Below are 5,986 nucleotides of genomic sequence, written 5' to 3' on the forward strand. Positions count from 1 at the left end.
AACTTTCCATGAAGATCTTTCTAATTAGAATTTGAGGCACTTCCCATGAGTCAAAATGCTCATCAAGGTTGAGCCAAGTTACTAGAGCTTGGTGCAACAAAATCTGCTGTGATACATTGCACTGCTACAGAAGGAATTTGTGAGATTTCAAGACTTACAATGCCATGGGCCCATGTTTAAGTATATTTTGTGTCCAGAGAAGGCTACAGAAAGTAGTTTGGAATTATAATACTTTTGAATTTTTTGGAATTTGTTGAAACAGAGCTGGTCGATTTTCAAAGCTCAGAATTATGGCTCAGCAAGTTTAATGAGATGAGAGAGGTGTTGATGGAAAATGAAACAATTTTTTAGATATCTGCTGTGATTATTGATCACAGATGCCAGCAAAATTCTCTGCGATGAAGAAAGTTGCATTTGCTCTGCTGTCAGCTTTCAGTACAAGTTATTACTGCAAGCAACATTTTCAGCAATGAAACACATTAAATTCTGTTCATAATCAACTGCAGAAAACTCTGAAGCATGTCTTAGAATCCAGTTCACAAGTTACCAATTGGACATTGTAAAACTATTTTCAAAAATAGTTGCACAAAGAAGCCACTAAGCATGGTTAAAATTTAATAAATAATAACATTATTTTTGCATTTGTATTGGCATGGTTGAAATTTAATCTTACATATTTTGTACATTTGAATTGTGGTGTGAAGAAAGTTCCCAGAGAGCTGGCAAGGGAGGGGGGATTTGCTCTTGTAAACAATCACTGCGACTGGCACCTGTGAGAAGTCATGAGAAAGATGTTTAGGCTAATAGAAGTTGATAGAGGGTTAGATGTACGTAGGACGAGCATACCCAAGGGGAGGTAGGAGCTGAAGAGAGCAAAATGACCTGTGAAGTCATCTCACGAGATGCGCTGTGAACATATCTTGTTTATAGTTAAAGCTTGAGAACTTGTGAAGTCATCCTTATCAACTGATAAGGGCCAAGAGCCCTGGTGAGAAAGACTGGGGTCCACTGGAACCAATGGAGTCAAAATGGTATATAAGGGCCAGTCTGAGGGGTATTAAATCAGACAAAAGAAGGAAGGCTACCAGAGAAGGTGGGTGACAGACGTGTCCTGAACTGCTGCTCAACCATATGAGTGACTGAACTGCTTGTACTATCTTTGGGTAAGATAACAATGCTAATAAACTATACTTCTTTATCTACTAAATACTGGGTTCCTTTCTAATTACAAGGGTTTATACTGCCTTGACTGTGTAACACTGTCATGAGCAGATACCAGGTTGGAGTAATTAAGGATCTAGAGGGGATATGCAGTTCCTTCCAGGCTGGTAGAAAGCCCATGGCTCCACTGTGCAACAGGGATGGCAGACCTAATAAATAAACAGGTGGTACAAGTTCATTCATTGTAACTAAATCTTGAGAAAAAGTGGCACGCGTTCATTCATTGTTAATCAATCTTGAAAAAATGTGGCATGCGGTATACTTAACATTGCTGACCCCTGGCCTAGAGCATCTACTATGCTTGCACCTGCCCTGACATAGCTCAGTGTAGTCTGGGTAGAAGTGGTAGTGGTGGTTTAATTACAATGCAAGCATTCATTTCTCTGATGAATGTGCATTCACTGCAAGGACAGTTACTGAATTTACAAAGAGAGAAGGAATAATTTGGTCATTATAATTGATAAATTGAGGATCTTTTATTAGACAGAATGCAAAGAAACGGAAGAAGTCAGCTTGGGGACTGGAGGTAATGGAAAGAAGAAGGACTTGATGGTGAGCTAAGAGAAGGAAGCCAGATTTTGAAGCTCCTGTAGCGTCATGGGCAATACAATGAGGATATAATGGCTAAAAGAGGCAACCAGGCACTCAATTGCTGCTTTTTGGGCAGATCAGACAGCAAAATTGGAACAAATAAACCCAAAACTTACACAAGAAAGAGCAGGTCTATTGTAGGGGCTGACATTGAAATGATGAGATGGACCTTGAGATCCTGATAGTAGCAGATGAACACCCAGTCAGCAAAAATCATGACCAGTTTTGATGCTTGGCTAGAAGAGGTGTCAGTTAAAATTACCCAATTTGCTGTGACTGTCCAATGACATGAAGATAACTAGACCACTTAGAGTTACAGTTGGAAGAACTTGAAATCACAATGGTGAACCAATTTCAAAATAATGCCTGAGCAGCAGGATGAAGCTAAAATACGAACAGGAGAATTAACTTACATATGATCAGTTTGCCTGAAGATGTGGATGCTCTGACGGAATACATTTCATGCAGTATAAAATTCCAGAGTGACTGGAATTGGTCACATGAAATTGGACAGGGCACCAAAGCTGACACAGGAAGGCAGACGATGAGCTACAGTGCTTTGTGTGTACAAATTTGAAGACAGAATCCAAATCCTAGGTGTTACGAAGAGCCTTGCTTATTTCATGATTTTTCAATGGAGCTTCAGAAAATGCAAAAGTACAAGGCAGTCAAAGTTACATTAAGACGTCATGTACCCAGTATAACTGATATAGGAGTATGAAATGAAAATGCACATATCCACTACTCCAAAAGAGGTAGAAGTTTTCTGTTTGTTTGTTTGTTTGTTTGTTTTTTGTTTTTGTTTTTTAAAGCTTGGACAATTTGGGGCAGGAGGCCTGAGGAATACATTACTGCTTATATTGACAGATGTGCCTTCACCAAGATATGCACTTTTTTTAAAAATTCTTTTTAGACAAAGGAAGCTGAGTTAATAACAGGATTTATTGTGCTTTTCTCGTGTTGCTGAGCAGCTGTACTAATAATCTCAGGAAAAGCAGGGAGGCAGATCTAGGAGCACAAGTTCTCCAAGTTTTGCAAATTACCTTTTCAAATGACATACATGGGGTAGAAATTATACTTTAGGTATGTGAATAACGCATGAGTATATTTATGTGCAATAGGGATATGAATATGATTTTTGCAATTCAACTTTATTTCTGTGATATCTTTTGAGAAGCACAGTTCACAGAGGAGTGTATGAATGGACCATTTGCTGCTTTTATGGATGATTTTTTTTTTGGGGGGGGGGAGTGTCTCTCATAGTTCTTATCTTTCTAAGTTTTTGTGTGTGATATAAGGTTATGTGTGGTTCTAGGAGAGAAGGTTCAGCAGGAGGGAGGGGTGTGGGCTCTGTTATCATCTTTTTAACATGTTTGTTGTGTTCTCATGCAGTTCCTATGCAGCCTTTTCTCCTGAACAGTCCAGGCTTTTCTAAAAGACTTTCACCTCATTCGGAGAGGTTTTCTGCACACATCATGGATATCTGCAGGGGGGCATGGGACCCTTGAATCTCACTGTGGTTTCCAGGGTGGGCAGGGATATTGGGGGGAGCTTCTTTGGTGTTTTCTTTTTTAAGATTTCTACTGAATGGGACAGTTGAGTTTTTCAGAAGAATAGAAAACTATCTAACAAGTCTGGCACAGTGTTATAAGTGTAGCTGTCCCCCAAACACCTAAGGTGAGATGAGTATCCGTAGACCACTGTGATGAATGGGGGAGACAATGAGACAACATTCTTTACCTTCTGTGGGTGCTGAGACCCCCTACCTTTGGAGATGATTTACCTTGAAATGTCTTGCTCTCTTTCCGTTCTCCCTTCTACTCACCCGAAAGAAGTACAATTTCAGTCCAAGTTCTGGCTGAATATATAAAAATGTAGGGATGAATATGTTATTACCATGGTCAGCAGCTTGTTAAATGTTGATGTCTTATATTCCAGGCCATTTTACAAGCTTCAGGGCCGCGGGCGCCAAGCCTCTCAGAAAATCCTGGGCGAACTCGGAAGTGACATCAGGGTAGGCAGACTCATGCCCCAAATGCCATGATAGCAAAGTGTGGTACAGTAAGGTACAGTGGATATTGGCACAAGGGTGAGCAGGCAGCACCACATTTCCAGCTTACCATATCAGTCGCTGGAGCCAGGTTGAATGCTTATCAAGAAATTACTGTAACGATCAACATTATTTTTCCACAACAAATTGTGTCATAGAAAGATTTGCTAGGAAATTTATATCTGGATAGTCTGTCAAGATGTTTTGTAGGTTAAAACAAAGAGCAGCATGGGAGCATTGTTTATTTATAATTTTGGTTGTCTGATCCCACACAATGCGGTTTACAACTGTTTATGGATGCTAGCTTGTAGAGTTCAGTGACGAATACTCACAAAATGAAGGAGCATCTTGAAAGTATTAAACCACATAGAAGAAATTCAAGTTCTGTTCTCATGTTTGTTACCATTAATGAAGCAGAACGGGTCATTACCAAACAGGCCTCACTGGAGCCTACCGACTGATTAGATAAAATCACAAGACCATGTGGTAGGACTTGTTTCACCACATGGTTACAAAATTGTTATTTCAGTGCATGGCTAGAAGATTGTTTTTCAACCATATATTTAAAAGAATATGTTTTATGTAAAATTTAACTTCAACAAGCTGTTTCATAAATCTACTCTAGGCTGGGTGATTAAGCAGAAAAAAATCATATGATCCTTCTCATGCATTGCAGATGCCTAGGATGGTGGGCTGAAAGATTTGCCTCGCTATGGATGATTGTTTACAAGAACCAGGCAGGGCAGGGAGTGCAGCCTGTGCCACCTGGGAGCACCTGCTTAACAAGGGATATTCTGTTGTTGCTGGTACCAGTGTAAGAAAAGTAACAGAAAGTGGGTCATGGAGATAATGACATGTTAAGAAGCCAAACTGCTAGCTCTATATCAGATACAGTGGTATATAAACTGTGATATAAGTAAAAACATAAAAATAGCAAACGCTAAGGTTGAATGAAGGTCCTTTCTGCTTCTCGGGACCCCTTGTTGAATCTGGTAATCTGTAGTATTGTTGAGGAAGGACACCTCAGCTAATAGATGCTTTATTCATCATCTGTACGAGACCTTGCTGTCCTCCAAACTGTACAGTATGGGGGAAACTTCTAAAAAGGGGCGCCTAGATTTAAGCAGCAAGAATGCACTGAAATACCAGTATTCTAGTCATTTGTGTGCACATGTGGACACATTTATGCATAAAAACAGGTAGATACCTCTACATAAAGCCAACAGGAACAACAGAAAAGTAGAGGATGCCACAAACGATGACCAGCCAAGGGAGATATAAAAACCCTTAATAAAAGCACCACAGGTTGGACCCAATATGGTCCATGTTTCGGCGGATAGCCGCCTGCCTAAGGGGTCACAGTCAAGCTTCCACAACTAAGTAAAAGCAAGGTGTGCCTGGTGCAGAGTGACAACACAGCTATCAAACTGTGAGCAAACAAAAAGAAAAGGGCACACATGAAGTGCAAAGCAATATAACATGTAGAATGTTCTTTATTTAAATGAGAGCAAAAATCATCATAAACCGGTTAAACTGTACACTCCTTGGTGCCTAAACTGGCTAAACAAATCACTGTGTACAGGATGAGCCGGAGATAACACAAAAATGCCCATTCATGTTAGCCGGTTAAGCTAAAAGCCGGTCAGCAAGAACATACTACTAGTGAAAAAACATTTTAAAAAAGGACTCCACCCGGCTGTAGTGTCAGACGAACCTAGTAGCGCAGGACAGGCGAGCATAGGTGCATTATAGAAAAAATGGACTTGACCAGAAGATGCCATATTTAAATACATATGTATTGCCATCATGAATATGCATGCCGTAACCGGCTAGATGGTAGATGACAAGTCCGGAAAACCGGGCATGGACTTAGCCAGTTAAAAACGTATAACTGGTTATCTACTAAGACATAAAAAAAGAACATCAAAGTGTAAAAATGTGTAAAAAAAACCCAAAAAAACCTAACAATAAAAGAAATGAAAACAATGGCTATTATATAAAACAGAATAAATGAGGACAATACATAAATAAATCTCGATGCCTATATATAAAACATTTATGTTGAAATATGCATCATAATGTGCAGAAACCATGGAAGAACTGCTAAGTAGTGTCTAAATACAA

The sequence above is a fragment of the Microcaecilia unicolor genome, chromosome 3, assembly GCF_901765095.1.
Source record: "Microcaecilia unicolor chromosome 3, aMicUni1.1, whole genome shotgun sequence".
In the NCBI taxonomy this organism is placed as follows: Eukaryota; Metazoa; Chordata; class Amphibia; order Gymnophiona; family Siphonopidae; genus Microcaecilia; species Microcaecilia unicolor.